Below are 21,187 nucleotides of genomic sequence, written 5' to 3'. Positions count from 1 at the left end.
TTTGCTCTAGGAACAGTAATCAAATCAGCATTATCATTGCTTCTGGCAGGGGCAAGACAATGAGCTGCCTTATTGCTTCATTCATAATTCTTGTGACTCACCAAACAAAAACTCTACTCCCTGGCTGTCATACCTTTATAAGTGTTGTCTCCTTCTTTTACAATATAAGCTCCTTGAAGGCAAGGATTGTCTCATTTCTGTTTTTGAATTAGTAAGCAATTAATGCGTTTTCATTTATGCATTCATCTCTACCTTAGTTAAATATTGTTAGAATATTCTGGGAATGGAGAAATAAAAATACTTTAGCCCACTGCATTTGCCAATTTTGAGTAATGCTGTTGAATGTACTTTGTATATTGGCTTACCTGAAATTGCTAGTCTTTTTACATCTGATTTATGCAGGGTTTTTGTGGTTAAGGGAGGAAAGGTAGGTTTGAAGGAGGAAGGAAATAAGCATTTAAGTATTGTAACGATTGGAATGACGCCACTTGCTGGAGACTTACTGTAGAAAAGCTCCGCCATGAGGTGAAGGTTTCTGAGGGCAAGACCATGCGTCTTTTCTTTGGCGTCAGGAAGTGACGTTTGCTTGTGGGAAGAAGGGGGAGCCTGGCGCTCTGACTCGCTCTCTTTCCTGAGGACTCCGGTGGAGAAGGGAGCTACAAATGCGCTCTCCCTTTAATAGATAGATGAATGTAGGCCTTTCTCTTTCTCTTCACCAAATTCTTATTCTCCTTAATAAATGCTTAAAAGTCTAACTCTTGCTAAAGCTTATAATTTATTGGTGACCACTCATTAGATATTTTAGACAGACTAGCTAGAATTTTAGCCCTTACAGTATCTGCTATGTTCCAGGGACTGTGCTAAGCATTTTACAAATATTATCTCATTGTATCCTCATAACAACCTATAGATACTATTATGATCTCAATTTTACAGTTGAGAAAACAGAGGCAAACAGAAATTAAATGACTTACCAGGGTCACTCAGCTAGTGTCTGCCTAAGGCTGGATTTGAATTCAGGTCTTTCTGGCTCCAGGCCTAGCACTGTATTCATTGAATCACCCCACTGCCTAAAAACATTAGTTTGAAATATTCCATGATTTTTTGACCAGTACATTTTTTTAAAGATTCTAACTTTATGAAAGAGACTAAGGAAGCTGCCAAGAAGATAATCAACCTAGTAAATTTATCTTTATCATATTTAAAATAGAATATTTGGAATTGGAAGAAACTTTGCCAATCATCTTGTTAAACCCACTCTTTTTATATATGAGGATGCTGTCTTTCTTAATACTGATCTCTTTGTCACCTACTAAAACCTTTACAGACTATAAAGCTAGAAATGAAAAAAATAGCAGCCAAAAATGTTGTTATAAATGAGGTTTCTTCTTTGCACTGTGCTATGATAAATCTATTTATTCTCTCAGGTGTTTGCATTTTTAATCTGAAGGCCAAACACTCAGCTTAATTATTTGCTTTACCCTCCCTTCTGTTTACTTAAGGTTATAAGATTTAGAGCTGAAATTAATGGATGGATGAATAAAGCAATTATTGGATGCTTACTGTGTGAAAGGAATCTTAGAGGTCATATAGTCCCACCTCCTCACTTTACAGATGAAGAAACTGAGTTAGAAGGAGTGAAGTGATTGTCCCAAAGCTACACAGGATCCAACCCTCCCTCTCACCCAGGGGTTTTTCCATTCCCCCAGAAGGTTTCTGTTGTTGCGGGTTTTTTGGTAACATCTTTCATCAAAATACTTCAAAGGACATTTTAATTAACTAACTTTCATATATGACAAAAGGTTATACAGAAAATGTAGCTGAGGGGCCCCACCCTGGGAAGTAATCTGGAGAAATGAAAAAAGTGGTAGAAGAAGGGAAAGAAAAAAGAGAGAGAAGGTGGAGCCCAGTGAGTCATGACAGTTCTCTGCAGCCATAAGCTGTCAGAGTTAAGTTAAATGGGCTTCCACCCTTCTAACCTCCCCAGGGTGCCTCCTGGAATGGTTAGACAGGGTAGGCTATTCTACTTCCAAGGAGCAGCAAAAAGGAAAGGAGGAAGCAGAGTCCTATTTCTGGCTTCAGAGCTGCAGGTTAGAATTTGCCCACCCTTACCACAGGGCAGGTGTGTCACTGGAAACCACCCATGTCAACAATGTTCTGCTGACTCCTTTTTTTCTGCTTAGTGATAATTAACCAACTTAGTTAAAATAATTCCTCTAAATCTTTCCCCTTCATTGGATGCATTTCCCCTTCATTTCTTCATTTCTCTTTCCTTTTTTCTTCATTTCTTTTCTTTCTTTCCCTTCCTTCTTTTCCCTCCTTCCTTTCCTTCCTTCCTCTCTTCATTTTTCTTTCTCTCTCCTTCTTTCTTTTTCTCCTTTTCCCTCCCTCCCTCCTTCCTTCCTCCCTTCTTCCTTTACCTTCTTCCTTCTTCCTTTCCTTCCAAATAAGGTAAAAATGACTGCCTCAGGCAGAGTTGATACATGGAACAGTGAAAAGAGCAAGGAATTTGGAATCAGCCAACCAAGGTTCAAATTTTGGATGTTGCATTTACCAGTTCAGAATCAGAATTTGAAGGTTTGGAGTCCCAACCCACACATGAAGGCTCTCTACTGTAACATACCTGACAGGCCTGTGCTTGAAGATCTTCAAGTAGGGTGAACTCACCTCTCCAGGAAGCCCATTCCACTTTATGGACTACTCTAATTATTAGAATGTTTATCTTGACATTAAGAGTAAATTTGTTCTTTACTATTTCCAGACTTTGCTCCTAGTCCTGCCCTCTGGGGCCAAACAGAAATCTAATATTGTTGCCTTGACACCCCTACAAATACTTGAATACAATTAAAATACTCACCTCCCCTCTCCAGGATCCACAGCCCAGTTTCTTGACCAAAGCCTTTTATTGTTTTTGTTTGTTTGTTTGTTTTTTTAACATAGCCTTTTAAATCATAAACTTGGGACCTTTTATCATTCTGCTTGTCCCCCTTTGGATTAAGTAAGGTTTCCTGGCACATAGTAGGGCACTTAATAAATGTTAATTGTCTGACAAACTGATTTTTATTTGGTTTTATTAGTGTGGTTATTTTATATTTTTGAAGGTATTCTTTCATTTCTTTTGTGTTAGCATACAGTTGTGCATCATACTTCTTTTATTTTCTGGTTTTGTTGCGATCTCATTTTGTTCACTTACTCTTATTGATTTTATTTTCTGCCTTTTTAATAAAGTTGGCTAAAGGTTTGTCAATTTTGTTAGATTTTTTCAAAGAATTAGCTATTTGCCCTTCTGATAGTTTTAATTTCCAGTTTATTTCTTCTCTAATTTTTAATGTATCTTCCTTTGTGCTTTGTTGTTCCTTATTGTTACTTAATGCTCTCTATTTCTATTTTGCTAATGTATATTTTTAGGGATATAATTTTCCCCCTGAGAACTGCTTTAGCTTCATTCTGGAAATGTTGGTATGCTGTTTCATCATTATCATTTTCTTTCACATAATTACCAATTGCTTTTATTATTTATTCTTCTACCCAATCATTATTTAGGATTTCATCCTTAAGCCTCCATTTGGGTCGTTTCCCCCCACCCATCCCTTTGGAACCTCTCCAGTTTATGAATTCCTTTCTTAAACTGTAGTGCCCTGAATTGAACATGATACACAGGATGAAGTCTGACAAAGGCAGAGAACAGTGAGATTATCCTCTCTCTAATCCTGGAAGCTCAGATGCAGCCCAAGGTTGCATTAACTTTTTGGCTTCCATATCTGCTATTTAGTTGTTTTTCAGTCACGTCCAACTCTTTGAGGTTTTCTTGGCAAAGATACCGGGGTAATTTGCTATTTCCTTCTCCAGTTCATTACAGATGAGGAAACTGAGGCAAACAGGATTAAGTAACTTGCCCAGGGTCATACAGCTATTAAGTGTCTGAGGATGGATTTGAACTCAGGTGTTCCTGACTCCAAACCCAGCACTCTATCCACTACACCATCAAGCTTACCCATCTGCTATTTAACTTATAGTTTATTTTACTTGTAGTTCATTAAAACCACTAGATACTTTTCAGAATGATTGCTACTCATCAGTGACTCCCCCATTTTATAAATGAAGAATTTATTTTTTTTTAAACCCAAGAGTAAGATTTTACATTTATTTCTAGATTTAGCCTGATGGTCTAATCTGACAAGATCCTTTAGGATCCAGATTATGTTATTCAGTGTGTTATCTCTCCAAGCTTCATGTCATATGAAAATTTAATGGGCATAGTATTTATGTCTTTATCTAAGTCACTGATATAAATCTTAAGCTCAGATTTCTGAGGTATTCCACTATAGATCTTTTGCCATGTTGACACTAAACCATTAAGGAGTACTCTGAGTTGTCCATCCAGCCACTTCTGAATCCATCAGATTGTGTTACTGTCTAATTCATATCTTTCTATCTCCACAAGAAAAGTATGGCATACTTTATTAAAAGCTTTGTTAAAAATCAGAACAACTCTGAGGTACTACCTCAAACCTATCAGATGAGCTAATGCTACAAAAAGGGAAAATAATAAATGTCAGAGAACATGTGGGAATATTGGAACACTAATGCATTGTTGATGGAGTTGTGAAGTGATCCAACCATTCTGGAGAGCAATTTGGAACTATGCCTAAAGGATTATAAAACTGTGCATACCCTTTAACACAGTAATACAACTACTAGGTCTGTATCCCACAGAGATCATAAAAAAGGGAAAAGGACCCACGTGTATAAAAATGTTTATAGCAGCTCTTTTTGTGGTGGCAAAGAATTAGAAATCAAAGGAATGCTCATCAACTGGGTAATGGCTAGACAAGTTGTTGTATATGAGTGTAATGGAATACTATTGTGACATAAGAAATAATGAGTAGGCAGATTTCAGAAAAACCTAGAAAAAATTACATGAACTGATGCTGAGTCAAATGAGCAGAACCAGGAGAACATAATACACAGTAACAGAATATTATGTGATGATCAACTCTGATAGACTTAGCTCCTCTCCGTCATACAAGAGCAAAAGATAATTCCTAAGGACTCATGATGGAAATGCTATCTGTATCCAGAAAAAGAACTATGGAGTCTGAATGAAGATTGAGGCATACTATTTCCACATTTTTGTTTGTTTGTTTTTTTCTTTCTTGTGGTGTTCCTCTTTTGTTCTGATCCTTTTTTCACAGCATAATTAATGTGGAAATATGTTTAATGATTGTACTGTATAACCTATATCAGATTACTTGCTGTCTTGAGAAGGGGAGAGGGAAGGGAGGGAAGGAGAAAAATTTGGAACTCAAAACCTTATAAAAATAAATGTTGAAAACTATCTTTACATGTAATTTAGAAAAAATAAAATATTATTCAGTAAAAAAAATTTTTTTAAAGCTTTGCTAAAATCTAGGTAAGCTATGTCTACAACATTCCCTTCTATTAGATTGTTATTAGATTGTTATTGACATCATGGGTGTGAGAAATGAATATTTCTCTCTCGTATTTAATAACTAATTATTGTATTAGGAGCAAGGTTTTTCCCCTTTTCTACTTCCTCATCCAGAAGCCAACCAGTGTGGGAAATCTCTCTTAAAGATTTACTCAGGCCAAGATATAATCAGACAGTAAAAGAAATTCTAAGTTTGGACTAATGGGTGTATTCCTGCTCATTGTGTTTGCTCAGACAGGTTTGGAAAAATGTTGCTTCTCCCTTTTGTTGACAGGTGGTATAGAAATTGATCTCTTTGACCAAATTTTGGGTGATCTAAGTCAAGCACCCCAAAACTCTTATTTTAATATGGCCTATCTCCCATTGTGTTAACCAGTTAGAGTTGATTGGTACTCCTCAGGAACACCTACTATTTGAAGGGCATATAAACTGTGATCCCACTGCCATTAGAGGTCTCTAGTCTAAGAGAGATGGCCAAATGACTATCCTTTTATTAATAATATTCCTGGCCTTGTTAATAAAATGATTAAATTACCCAAAACTTTGTCTCTTGAAATTTTCTAATAATTACATTGGGGAGATGTTTTGACTCATTTGTGAACTGGATTTAAGTGAGGCACAGTTGGTGCAAAGTCTCACTCTGTCTTCCAGAGTCATCAAAGTTCAGTGGCAGGACAAAAGTCAAGATGACTGTCCATGGCTCAGGATGAAGTGATGACCTTGGTGTTTTTGATGTCTGACCAGATTCTAAGTGCTCCACAGCACCTGCTTCACCTGTCTTCATGACTGTTGGAAGAAAGTGTTCTCATTTACCCATTCAGATAGAGTTAGTAGATTATTAATCCTATCAAAAAATGGAAATGAGGTAAGTCTATCAAGACTTGTTCTTGATGAAGCCCATATTGCTCTTTGTGATAATTGGCTCTTTCTAGATAATGGCCAACCATATTTTTAATGATTTGTTCTAGAATTTTCCTCAGGAATTGAAGTCAGTTTCACTGTTCTATATTTGCAGATTCTCTTTCCTCTTTTGAAAATTAGGACATTTGTCCTTTTCCAATCTTGGGGTATCTATCCCATGTAAGAGATATGTTTATGTGCATATATAATTTATAATATATTCACACAAGTGTGTATATGCATATATAAGTGTGTATACACAGATACACATATATCCACATGGACTATTTAAAGGCAGTTCATGAGAGGTATTGGTAGATAGCTTGTCCACCCTTCTTCCTGAAAGGCTGATTCCTACCTTCAGGGAAGCAAGAAAAGGACCACAGAGCAGGATTCTCTTTCTTGTATTCTACAAAAAAGTCACTAGATTGTTATTATATATATATATATATATATATATATATATATATATATATATATATATATATATCTGCCTCCCTAAATATTGCTGGCCTAGAGAGCATGATTTTGGTTTAAAATAAAAGCTACTTCCCTGGTCACTAGCCCTTAGCTTACACTTGCCAGTTTGATCCTTCCCACCAAATGCTAGATACACAAAACCATGACAAATAGTTAATAGCAAGTAAACCAGCTATGTGGTACAGAGGATAGAACACAAAGCCTGGAGTCAGGAAACCCTATGTTTAAATCTGGCCTACTAGCTGTGTGACCCTAGGTAAGTCACTTAACCACTGTTTGCCTCAGTTTCTTCATGTGTAAAATAAGGATTGTTATGAAGATCATATGAGATAATAATTATAAAGCACTTAGCACAGTGCCTACCACATAATAAGTGCATGTCCTCTCAAATTAAAAATGTCTCTTCTCTCTAAATCTCTTCTGCTAATTTCAATCATGCAGTTCAGCAGCTGAATGTCAGCATTCTCACTACTGATCTGGAGTCACACCCAAGCAGCAGCATACAGCATTCCCTGGGCTTCTATGCTTTTTCAGATATCATTCATTGACTCAGCAACCACATCTCGTAACCCAAGGATCTTGTTCATCTGGGCTACCTGACTTAAATTCATCAACTAAGTAAGCGTTCTTTTATTCTCTCCTTACTTAGCTTGGATATCGACTTCCTGTTGGTCAATTTTGTTCTGTCATTTCCAGTGTAAAGGTCCTTCTTTGCAGATATAACAAAAGAAAAATCAAGTCCCCATACCTTTTTGCTGTTGTCAGTTATCATGGCTGCATTTACCCCAAGCAGTAGTTCTATCCTTTCTCTGATCTTCTTTATTCCCCCAGTATCACTAAAAAAAAAAAAAAAAAGGCCCTTTTTGTTGTCCTTCATTTTCCTAAGCAGCTAGGTGGCAAAGTGGATAGAGTGCTAGGCCTGGATTCAGGAAAACGTCTTCCTGAGTTCAAATCTGGCCTCAGATAGTTACTTGCTGTGCGACTCTGGGCAAGTCACTTAACCCTGTTTGCCTCTATTTCCTCATCTGTAAAATGAGCTGGAGAAGGAAAGGGCAAATTACTCTAGTATCTCTGCTAAGGAAACTCCAAATGAGGTCATGATGAGTCAGATACAACTAAAAAACCCAAAAGTTTTCCTTGAGAGTGTTAGCTCATTCTGGGCTTCAGCATTCTTGACAGTATTTTTCTGTTATTTGACCTTGCTCCCATCTTCTGTACATTTCTTTTTAAAATCTATGTTGGTTGGTGAATTTCATTTTTTTCTCTTCATTGGAGTTGTTTCTCTTTGTGTCTTAAGAGTTTCATTCTTGAATATCTACTATCCATTCTGGGATGTCATCCCCTGAATAATAATAATAATAATAACAACAATAATAAAAAATAGAATTAATATAGCCCTTGAAGGATTGCAAAGCACTTTACAAATATTATCTTATTTTATTCTCACAACAACCCTGCTACTATTTCCCCCATTTTCCAGAGGAAAAAAATGAGGTAGATAAAGGTCAAGTGACTTTGTTGTTTTTTTAGCTCAGTTGTGTCCAATTCTCTGTGATCCCATTTGGAGTTTTCTTGGCAAAGATACTGGAGTATTTTGCCATTTCATTCTCCTGCTCATTTTGACGAATGAGGGAACTGAGGCCAACAGGATCGAGTGACTTTCCCAGGGTAATACAGCTAGTAAATGTATGAGGCCAGATAAGGCCTGATTACACATACTCTATCCAATTCACCACCTAGCCACCTTGTGTGACTTGCCCCTTGTGATTTTCAGTAAAAACATTTACTCTTTGGAAATTGGCAATAAATCAAGACTTGACTTATTGTTTTGTTAATTGTCTAGACTTAAGAAAAGGACAGAGAAAATATTAGTAATACAGATTAAATTTAAAAGCCTTTATTTCATACATATTTTTTTTTGAGAACAGGTTATTAAATGTTTACCAGCAAATCATAGTTTACAGGATTGAACTCAGGTCTTTCTGACTCCAGGTCCAGCACTCTAATTACTGTGCCACAGGATGCTAATCAGGTGTGAAATTGCACATTTATACCAGTAAATATTATTTTTCCTGTATCTTTAGTGCCTAACATTCTCCAAAGGACATTCCAATGCCAAAAGGTTGTCTCTAAAATCTCAAGGACTGTAAACCTTTGAATATAAACTACTTAATATTTTCTTTAGTTGTTCATATATTTGTGTCATATATTCGTAACTAGACTGTAAGCTCTTCAGGGTCAAGGAGCTTGTCTTCAACTTCTGTGTGTGTTGGGCACAAAATAAGCTTTAATTCAGTAGCTCTTTGGTGAAGGGCCTTGAAGGTAAAATGTTGAGTTTATTTTTTTTTTAATAATAAACATTTTGGGGGCAGCTAGGTGGCACAGTGGATACAGTACTGGCCCTGGAGTCGGGAGGACCTGAGTTCAAATCTGGCCTCAGACACTTGACACTTACTAGCTGTGTGACCCTGGGCAAGTCACTTAACCCCAATTGCCTTCCCCCCCAAAAAAAAAGAAAGAAAAAGAAAAAAGTAAATAATAAACAATTTTATTTATAGTTTTGGGCTCCCATTTTTATCCCTCTTTCCCTCTCTCCCCTGTCCCCTCCCTGAGGCGGCAAACAATCATATATGGGTTATACATGTATGATTATGTAAAACATTGCTATATTTGTTAAAAGGTTTAGTTCATCATTAAGAAGTATTTCTTTGTTTTACATGATTGCATTTGTATAACTCGTATTGGATTACTTACTGTCTCATGAAGGGATAGAATTTAAAACTCAAAATTTTTTTAAATGCTAAAAATTGTTTTGACGTGTAATTGGGAGGAAAATAAAATATTTTTTAAAAGAAGTATTTCTTGAGAAGAAGGGAACATACTATAGAAATTCTTTTAGGATTCATGTTTGAATAACATCTCAGAGGGTCTCGATGTCTTACAATTACTATAAGAAATTTTCTACAAGACACAAAGATGACCATAACTCAAATAGAATCTCTGTGTTGGAAGGGAGGTTATCCAGTTCAACTCTTTCCTGAAGGGGGGAATCTCCTAAAACATTCCCAGTGAAAATTTCAAGCAGTAGAACTCACCCCCAAATGAGGCAATCTGTTCTTTATTTTGGAACTATTCTAATTTTGTTCATAGGTTTTTCCTGAAAGCAGAAGGAAACTCAGAAAGAAGTTCAGACCAGTGTGATGGAAATAATTACTACAGACACAAGTTTTGGATAAGCTTAATTAACTTATCAATATTATACGAGTAAGGGATTGACCACGTGTCTCCCTAACTTAGGCCATGTGGCAGAGAAAGCAGGGAGAGAGCTTCAGCATGGCAGTTTGTATGAGCAGGAGAAAAACCCCAAAAGACCCATGTGGTCTCCTAGAGAGATAGCATGTGACCCCAAGGAGACCTGAGAGAGATCTCTAGGTAGCCATGTTGGCTCTCTGGGACCACATGCTCTCTCTGTCTCTAGAGCTCAAGTTGGTCAGGGCAAAGTCCATTATCTAGGTGTGGTTTAATCAGTCCTTCAGCAATCTAGACAAAAGAATCTATTTCTATTCCTTTTGTTCCCTTGGGTTTGCCCCAGATAAGATTTGATGAAGTCTCAAAGAGAACTCAACTTTCTGGAGTGGGGAGAAAGAACTAAGAAAGAGAGATCTCTGGGTCCCCCCCAAAATCAATTATTAATAATTATTCTCTCACCCAAGCAGGATAGCTTTGGAAACTATGGATTACAAAGTCTATACTTAAAAAGAAAAGCATGTTGTACACAATAGAAATCTGCAGCTTTATATATAATCTTTTTATGTTCTCCTGAGTATATGGCAATACCCATTTTTGGTGTTTGTCAAATTCTGAATAAAAAACTAAATGAAGATACAACAATAAAGAAACAGGCACACAATAGGCTTTTCTATACATTGAAAAGAAATCAGCCTCTCTGAAACTTCCAGTTATTACTCCTAATTCTCTGTTCTGAGGCCAAGTAAAAACAGTTTTTTATCACTTTTCTACATGATAATCCTTCAAATACTTGTAAATGGATATCGTTTGCCCTGTTTTCTCATTTCCATATTAAGTATTCCTTGTTGATTTTAAAATCTTCATATGTCACAGTCCATATGGCAACTAGGTGGTGCAGTGGTGCCAGGCCTTGAGTCAGGAAGACCTGAGTTCAAATCCATCCTTTAGATACTTAATAGCTGTGTGACCCTGAGCAAGTCACTTAACCCTGTTTGTCTCAGTTTCCTCATCTGCAAAATGAGCTGAAGAAGAAAATGGCAAACCATTCCAGTATCCTTGCCAAGAAAATCCCAAATGGGGTCATGAAGAGTCACACACTACAGAAAACAACTGAACAATAACAACATGGCACGGTCCTCAGTCCTCTCTCCATTCCGGTCATCCTCCTCAGGACCTGTTCCTGCTTGCTGTTGTGTTTTCTAAAATGTGGTACCCACAATGGAACCTAATACTTTGGTCAAAGGTTATTTTCCTGAGGTCTATGGACAGATTTCAAGAGGTTTATGAATTTGAATGGGAAAATGCTTTATCTTTAAATATAGCCATATTGAATTTAATATTGTGTACGTTAAAGCATTATTTTGGGAAGGATTCACAGGCTTCACCATACTGCCAGAGGAGTCAATGGCACACACAAGGTTAAAGACTTCTGCTCTAGATGTGGTCTGATTATGTGAGATCCCTGAGAGCAGGGACTGTCTTTTGCCTTTTTCTGTATTCCCAGTGCTTAGACATATAGTAGGTGCTTAATAAATGCTTATTGATTGATCCAGATTGAGTAGAGTAGGATTATCATCTCCTCAATTTTGGATGCTCTGCGTTTCTTAATGCAGTCTAAAATCATTAACTTTTTTGGTTGCTACATCACTCTATTGATCTTACATTCTGTTAAAATCCATAGAGCTCTGGAGCAGTGCACTAGACACTTCCCTCCAAGTTAATATCGATCCCTTAATCACTGTTCTTTGGGTCTAGTCATTGAACCAGTTCTGAATTCATCTAATTATACTGTCATCTTGCACTCATATTTCCATTTTATCCCCATGTATAGCAGGAGAAACTTTGTTAAATGCATTACTGAGATCCAAGCTTAATATGTCTGTAGTGTTCTGCTAATCTAGTAAACTTGTCAAAAAAGAAAATGAAATTAGTGTCATATGGCAAGTTCTTGATGAAATCATGCTGATTCTTAGTAATCACTGCTTACATTTGTAAATACAAATAAACTATCCTTTAATTTAAGATTTAAAGTCAAAGACTCCTTTTTTTCCCCAATATTAGATAATTTTTGCCCATTTCCACTCTGTGGTATTTCTAATCTGTCTTCTACCATAGTCAATCTGTCTGTACCACTGCTATCTGTTCTTTTATTCGATTCTATCTTAACTTTTTAGACAAAGATCACGGACAGCAACGCTTTAATCACAGCTACCAGTTCTCTAAGTCCCCTTGAACATAATTTGTCCAGTCCTGAACTCATTGAAGACAATTACGTGTGCCATTACCAGCACTCCACTTATCTTGGGTTTCAAGTTTCTTAGCAGTTCCTGATCTTTCCCAATCTGAACATCATTCTCTTTGAAGTAAAAGAAAAGCTGGATTGTTCTGCCTTCTCTGTCTTTTTTGACATTGACTTATCTTTAGGAATAGCAGCCCAATCTCTTCCTTCATTTTCTCCTCACTCCCAACATAGTTAAAAAGACCATTTGTTGTTCTTGAGATTCCTTCATAGACTCCAGTGGTTTTGAGCTTTAATTTTTCTAAGACTTCTTACCAAACCATGAAAGTCTTTGAATTCATCTTTTATTATTTCCTTATTCTATATGTTTAAAAGAAATAATCTGGGGGGGGGTTAAATCCAGGGATTCAAGCAACTGTTGTAGATTCTTTTTTTCTTTTTAAAATTTTTTTGTAAGATTTTTTTTTAAAGAAAAGAAACTCAGATAGAGCACCGACCCTGGAGTCAGGAGTACCTGAGTTCAAATCCGGCCTCAGACACTCAACACTTACTAGCTGTGTGACCCTGGGCAAGTCACTTAACCCCAATTGCCTCACTAAAAAAAAAAAAAAAGAAAGAAAAAAAGAAAAGAAAAGAAACTCCTTTATCCAAATTCAATAGCAAAACAGAAATCAGAAAAAGTATACACATGAGAATAAAGGGGGCAGCTAGGTGGCACAGTGGATAGAGCACTGGCCCTGGATTCAGGAGGACCTGAGTTCAGATCCAACCTCAGACACTTGACACTTACTAGCTGTGTGACCCGGGGCAAGTCACTTAACCCCAATTGCCTCTCCAAAAAAAAAAAAGAGAGAATATACTATGAAGTTTGGACTGAATTCAGCCCCCAGAATAGTGAAAAACCCCTTGGGAGGAACTAGTCCCAGTAGAAAGTGGTTATTGCTGTTTAGTTGTTTTCAGTCATTCCTGAATCTATGTGACTGCATTTGGGATTTTCTTGGCAAAGATACTAGAGTAGTTTGCCATTTCCTTCTTCAGCCCATTTGACAGATGAGGAAACTGAGGCAAACTAGGTTAAGCAACTTGTGTCTGAGGCCAAATTTGAACTCAGGAAGATGAGTCATCCTGACTCCAGGCCCAGTGCTCTATCCACTTTATGGATCCCTGTCCTATTCATGGTGCAAATTTCACTTGAGCTTTCCAAAATGGTCTAGGCCTGCATGGAATGTGTAGACAGTTCAGATGTGACACTATCATGAATAACATCATCATGCTTTTAATTGTTTTATTTTTCTTTAGCATTGCAAGGGGAATCAAGAAGCTGCTGCTCCAGTTATTCTGGGCCCTCTTTCCTGGAGAAAAACATCTAGGTGTCCCCTAGGGGGCATACAATGGTTGTTCTAGGTTTGCTGTAGTTGTACTAGGTATCTAGAACACATCTGTTAAGGGAGAAAATGTGTTGTAGTGATATACTTTCCCCCTCTCCCCCTTGTAGACACTTGACAGCCAGACATAGAAATAATGTAGAAGGCATGGGACATCAGATTAAATACCATTGAAAATAACACCAAATTCCCCACAAAATCCATAGGGTGCAAGAGAGCAACTGCTATGTATTGGTCTGACCACTGGTTCCCAAATTGCTGGGTAAAATAGTGATGGATCTGTCAGGAAGTGACTGTCCAGAGCTGGTGGTCATGTAGTAGATATGCAATGAGCCATAGTGTGTGGCTGGCAGAGAACCTCAAAGTATGGCAGGACTTCTTAAGGAGGAAGCATACCCCCTGAGTGTCAGGCACCCTGAAGTAAAGCCCTGGTCACTTCACCCTAGCTTCATCTTCATACTTCTGATGCCATAGATATAGTTATCATTCTGTACACTGGGGGGAGATGTTATTTTTCCTCACCCTGTGTTATGTATGTGTGTATGTATGCATGTGTATATCACTAGTTTGTCCATTTCCAGAAAGGGGAGGGGGAGGGTTGGGGGGAGAGAGAGAGAGGAAGTGAGGAAGGAAGGAAGGAAGGAAGGAAGGAAGGAAGGAAGGAAGGAAGGAAGGAAGGAAGGAAGGAAGGAAGGAAGGAAGGAAGGAAGGAAGGAAGGAAGGAAGGAAGGAAGGAAGGAAGGAAGGAAGGAAGAAAGGAAGGAAGGAAAAAAATTGTTCTCAAATTACTTTAGTGATTTTTTTAGTTTTAGTTGGAATCCAAGGGAAAAAAAGGTAAGGCCCGCCAACCTTCTTCCTCACTCTCCCACAAAATTTGGGCTTCTGCCCAATCCTGTTTCCAGTCTCTAGGCCAGACTCCCAGTTGTGCTGCTACTGATCTTAACATCTTTTTAGTCACATCTCATTCCTGGTCTATCTTCTGTCTAAAGCTACCTCAAATCGGGGCCAAGAGCCTCTGAATGATGACTGATGTGCAGGATATACAGTGTCAGTAGTGACAAGTCCAGATCTTAGGCTATCAGGAATTATGCTTTCTTCAGTTATGTTATGTGCTGTGCTTCTGCCTGGGATATCTGACCAGGTACTCTGAAAGAACACTGACTGAAGATCTAATTTTTTAAAAATTTCTTTAAAAAAAAAATCACATTTGTCATAATTTCCAAAATGTAATAAAAATAGAGTAAACATGATGATTGTTTTACATATATATTAGATTTCCTTTCTATTTTGGTTTTGGGCAGTTTGATTGAATTTTAAAATTTTGCTTCTGGACAAGTACCACCCCTCTGATTTAAGTGAAATATGAATGTTAAGAAGAAAAAAAAAAAAAGGAAGACCGTCATCTCTTTGCAAAATGTTAACAACAGAAGCAACAACAAGCAAGCATTTAATAAGTACTGTAGTAGGGACTGGAGGAGATGCAAAGTTTAGACGAGACACAATTACCTGACCTCTGGGAGCTCACAGCTTAGGGGGGATGAGACACCACATATATAATAACTGCACAGTTTTATATGATAAATGCATTAGAAAGGTATAAAGCAATGTGATGGGAGAAAGGTGTTGGTGTTACTATCTGGAAGGCAGGTGGTTACAGGAAGGCTTCCTGAAAGAAGTGAGATTGGAATTGGGCTTTAAAAGATGGGTAGAAATTCAATAGACAAAGAGAAATGAAAAATTGATATATTTGATTTTTGTGTAGATAGATTCAATCCATATATTGGTTTATATCCTTTGTGCTTGAAGAGGACCAAAAAGACATCACTATGTGAAGGTCAAGGTACAGTGGCTGATCAGACCAATCCTGATCTCAATCTCGGAAGGCTCTATCACAGCTTGGGCACAAATAGTCCCTGTGAACATTTAGAGTGACGATGTCTCTAAACTTGTGCAGCTCATGTTTCTTTTGAGCTATTGCAATTCTGCTAAACAGCTAGTAAGTGTCAAGGGTCTGAGGTCGGATTTGAACTCAGGTCCTCCTGAATCTAGGGCCAGTGCTGTATCCACTGGGCCACCTAGCTGCCCTTGCAAAGTCCATTTTCAATATATAACTAGTTCAAATACTATATGACCTTAGGGCAAGCAGATTTCATGTTTTATTGTCTCCTGAAAGAAACCGCAAAATCTCCAAGTTTTAAAGAAACAGTGGGAAGAGTCCCTTAAGAGCTTCAAATTACTTTGAGAAAGGTGGCCTTTGTTCCTGTTTACTCCCTTTCTCCCACTCATCCACCTACTCACTCATCACCCTCTCTGTAGCTCTCCTACACCTGGTCTTGCATACCTTCCAGGCCCTCTCCACAGGCCTGGCTTTCCCCAGCTAGCCATCCCACACACCCACTTTCTCATTTATTCTCCCACCTGTCCACCCACTCACTTGTTATCTCATTCACATGCTAGGGCCTGTTCTCACTCCCACACTTATCCGGACAAGCAGAAGAATGGCAGAGAGAGAGAGAGAGAGAGAGAGACTGAGACTAATGTGTATGATGACCATTATTTTCTTTCTTAATAAGCTGCATCCACAAATAGATCGTTGGTTAAGAAATATTTTTGTTGCCTTCCCCGCCCCAGCACCCAAACTCATGTACAGTAATTAGCTTTTCTTTTCCTCCTGGAATAGGATGGGAGTTCAGGGGAGAATTTTTTTGGGAGGCAGAGTCTTTCTCTCTTCCTCACACCCACCTCACACCCTACTTCAAAACCTCAAAATCTCCTCATATATTTTAAATGGAAATGGCCAGATGCTGAGACTCTGGTTGTCTTTATTGATAATGTAAATGGTAAATGCTGAAATGACCAGACTGATAAGACCACTAACCAAGGATATCAGAACACTTTTAAGGCCTGTCACTAAAACAGGTTCAACAGCTGAAAGGTGCTTACCCTTTGTGGAGTTCTGCCAGCTGCTTATGCACCATTTAGGCGGCTGCCTACTGAGAGGTTTGGGTGGCATTTGAAAGGCCCAACTATGAGACTGAGTTTTTAAAAAACATTGTCCCCAACCCTATTGTGACAGTACTTGAAATTCCAGGCTTACAAATTCACCAGCTTGAGATATTGGCTTGTATCCTAATTAGGGTGAACCTAATTAGGTGTCCAGACATCTTCCTTTCCTAGACTAGAATTCTTCTCTTCCTTCTTGCATTAGGAAAGTATTCTCGAGTGGTATGGTAATTTTAGGTTTAGGGGAGGACCAGTGGGATAAAGGATGTACCCTAGTAGGTCCATCAAATCACACAGTCAGTATTTAAATACAGCCTTAAGGCTGGCCATGAATAAATGAATGAATGAGAAAGCATTTATTAAGTGCCTACTAAGTTTCAGGCACCCAGCTAGGCCCTGGAAAATCAAATACAAAAAGGTAATCAGCCTTACCCTTCAGGAGTTTATATTCCACCACTTTTTTTTGGTTTGGTTTGGTTTTGGGGTTTTTTTGCAGGGCAATTGGGGTTAAGTGACTTGCCCAGGGTCACACAGCTAGTAAGTGTTAAGTGTCTGAGGCCAGATTTGAACTCAGGTACTCCTGAATCCAGGGCCAGTGCTTTATCCACTGGGCCACCTAGGTGCCCCTTATTCCACCACTTATAAAGGAATAGTGGCCTGGGAAGTGAGTTATTTGGAAAGTCACAAGGATTATGATTTAAGAAAGAGTATAAGCATTCGTGTAGTGCTTACTAATGTGCCAGGCACTGTGTTAAGTGCTCTTTTTTGAGCCTCACAACAACCTTGTGAGGTAGATGAGGTTATCCCCATTTTATAGTTGAGGAAAAGAGAGGTTAAATGACTTGCCCAGGCTCACACAGCTAGTTAGCTAAGACTGGATTGGAACTCAGTTCTTCCTGCCTCCAGGCCCAGTTTTATCCATTGGGCTGCCTTAAATGAATCCATAATCAATCAATAAGCATTTATTTTGTTGTGGTTGTTTTCAGTCATATCTGACTCTTTATGACCCCATTTGGGGTTTTCTTGGCATTTCTTCATTTGTAATATGGCAGAAACTAGGAATAGACCAGCATCTCATATTGTATACTAAAAATAAGGCCAAATTGGGTGTATGAGTTAGACATAAAGGGTGATAGGCAAATTAGAAGAGGAAGAAATAGTCTGTTAGATCTATGGAGAGGGAAAGAACTTATTTATTTCCTTAATAGTGTATTGGGGGGGGGCGGAATGAGGGTTAAGTGACTTGCCCAGGGTCACATAGCTAGTAAGTATCAAGTGTTTGAGGCCGCATTTGAACTCAGGTCCTCCTGAATCCATGGCTGGTGCTTTATCCACTGTGCCATTTAGTTGCCCCCAATAGTGTATTTCTTTTTTAATGTAAAGATACTATTATGCTATAAGAAATGACGAGCAGGCAGATTTCAGAAAAACCTGGAAAGACTTACATAAACTGATGCTGAATGAAGTGAACAGAACTGGGAGAACTTTGTACACAGTAACAGAAACATTGTGTAATTCTAAAAGATTCATGATGGAAAATGCTATCCACATCCAGAGAAAGAACTAGAGTCTGAATGCAGATTAAGGCATACTATTTTCAATTTTGTTGTTCTTTAAAATTTTTCGTGGCTTTTCCCCTTTTGTTCTGATTCTTCTCTCACATGACTAATGTGGAAATGTGTTTAACATGATTATACCACATAACCTATATCAGATTGCTTGCTGGCATCAGGAGTAGGGAGGAAAGAGAGGGAGAGAGAAAAATTTGGAACTCAGAATCTCATAAAAATTAATGTTGAAGACTATCTTTACATGTAATAAGAAAAACCCAAAAATACTATTAAGTAAACAAAAAAAGAAAGCAAGTTGCCTAGGTAGAACTTGGTTTCATGGGGCCAGATGAAGAAAAATTCCAACTTGTTGATTAGCTAATTGCCTTTTTCTGATATTAGTCTCTCAATCTGAGTTTCTTAACCTTTTTGGGAGGTGTATCATAGACCCCTTTGGCAATTTGGTGAAGCCAATGAACCCCCACTAGAATAATATTTTTAAGTGTCTAAAATAAAATACAAGTTCACAGACCCTAGATTAAGAATTCCTGTTCTCTCTATATATGGCTTTAAAAATATAAATGTATGTGTCTGTGTGTGTGAGTATGTGTATACACACATATACACACAAAGTTCTTTAGAGAAAATATTATATATATGAATCTCTTTTATTATATAATTCTGTGAATAGCTCTCATATTCTTTAGGATAACATGTGTATGTAGATATGTACATGCCTACATGTATATATCAATTATTGGACTTTTAAAGATAACAAGTGTGTATATACACATACATACCCATACACATATACATAGATTGGTTAGGACCTGACACATATACATATATGTGTATATAATGTAGATAAGGATTCTTAGAGTCTGGTATAGGATGGGATATGCATATATATGTGTATATATGCATATATGTAGGTATGTGGGCTCTTCAGGGTAGAATATGTGCATGTATGTATATATAGGTATGTGTGTATGTATATATACATGTAAAGGCCTACTCATGTACACTATTATACATGTGTATGCACACAGACTTCACAAAGCAAAAACAAGATATATATATATATATCGTAAACATGGAGAATTGGGAGTTTTTGTCAAGCTGCCCTGCTTTTCTGTTTTAATGCTTCCACACTCTATGATCTCACTGAGGTGGTTATTTTCTTCCACTGGTCCAATCTTCGCCCTCTCATCTTGTGGGTCCCTTGTCTATGCATTCCTGTCACTCTATAGAGCATCCATGCAACAAGCTGGCAGCCTTGCTCCAGCTCTGTTAACATCACGGTGCCTCCAGTTCATCACTCAGGCTGTTATCTGTTATCTATTATCCTTCCCTCTCATAGTAACCAGCCTTCTTCCCTTTTTTGATCATACATAAATTAATGCCATTTCTTGCATACAAATGTTGATTGGTGATACGCTATAACCTACTTAACACCCACCATATGTCTGTCAATTTCCTTTTGGGTCAATAGCAATTTTGATTGTTTGAAAATCATGGTTTCCCAGTGCTTGTTTTTATCCTTTTTAAATTTTAATGCTCTCTTGTGACCCTTGTGTTAAAGTAATATTTTTCCATCTATTGCTAGATTTCAAAAATTTGAACAATCCCTTCCCTTACTTCAGGATAAGAATATAAAATAGTGAGAATTTAATTGTCTTCAGTTCTAATTCTCTCCACAGACTTGGGAAAATCTTTTGGATTTAGTTTCTACCTAGAAATATAACTAAGAGGAAGAGGGAAAGGGCAGGTATCTACCTTTCTTCCCCTATCTTAAGGACAAGCTAAGATCTAGCCAATAATGTGTGCACCAGAGGCACCATCTTCTTACATATGGTGCCCTCAGATTGTCTACCCCAAATACAAGCAATTCTATGACTTTCCTTCCACTCAAAAACACACATCACAAGCACCACAAATTTGTTTATTTCTTTTCCTAGTTATCCAGAGGGTACAGTAGTTCAAAGCAAAGTCACTTAATGGAAATAATAATAGGAAAAATCTCAATAGAATATTCCCCCCACAAACCTAGGCACCTCTATCCTACAAATATACACACCACCAAGGAGATTAGCAGCTATGTATAAATAGCGCAGATAGAAGGAACTTTTCTGGCCAGAGCATAAACATGGCAGAGCAACTCATGCCTTCAATGGTAAAGAATGCTAATGTCTTCTGGTGGTGTCACTGCCCTGCTGTCAGTGAGTCTGCTCCCTCCTTGGATGTAGTATGTCCACTGAGCATGTTGTACTACTGGTCCAGTTGCTCTCCTGGTGACTACTAGACATGTAGTCTTGTCTGGCTACTGTTCTGTTAATCTCAATGTGGTTGCTGGGTACATAGTATCAGATAGGCATTGCTCTCTGCTACAACATCTGGGATTCCTCTCCTCAAGGCCACCTGAAAGCCATTTTGATTTTAGTCAGCTAGGGGAAAAGGGCTAGAGTTCCTAGATAATAAAGGAAATCAGATAACCCTCTAGACTTAGTTTAGATAGCAGACAAAAGTCAATTGGGGTGCTTCTAAACTAAGATTAAATCTATTCTTTTTTCCTTTGCCTGGGCAGAGACCACAACCCTCTGTCAGACAACATTACTCAAGGTGAGACATTCTCAAGCAAAAAAAAAGGTGAACTGAGCATGAAAGGTCATTGTACTCCATCTACCTAATCAGCATTCCTGCCTTTGTTGTGAATATGACCAGTAGTAAAATCCAGTTTGGGGGTAAGAAGAGGGGGAGAAGGCAATGACAAATTATTCCATTATCTTTGCCAAGAAAACCCCACAGACAGTATAGTCCAAGGGATCACAAAGAGTTGGACATGATTGAACAACTGAACAACAACAAAGAGGAAGAATCATGCTGTCTCATTACACATGTTAACAGGGTGTTTGGAGATTATGACAAAATT

Source organism: Dromiciops gliroides, chromosome 3 (genome assembly GCF_019393635.1).
Source record: "Dromiciops gliroides isolate mDroGli1 chromosome 3, mDroGli1.pri, whole genome shotgun sequence".
NCBI classification, from domain to species: Eukaryota; Metazoa; Chordata; class Mammalia; order Microbiotheria; family Microbiotheriidae; genus Dromiciops; species Dromiciops gliroides.
Note: the sequence above shows the minus strand (reverse complement) of the source record.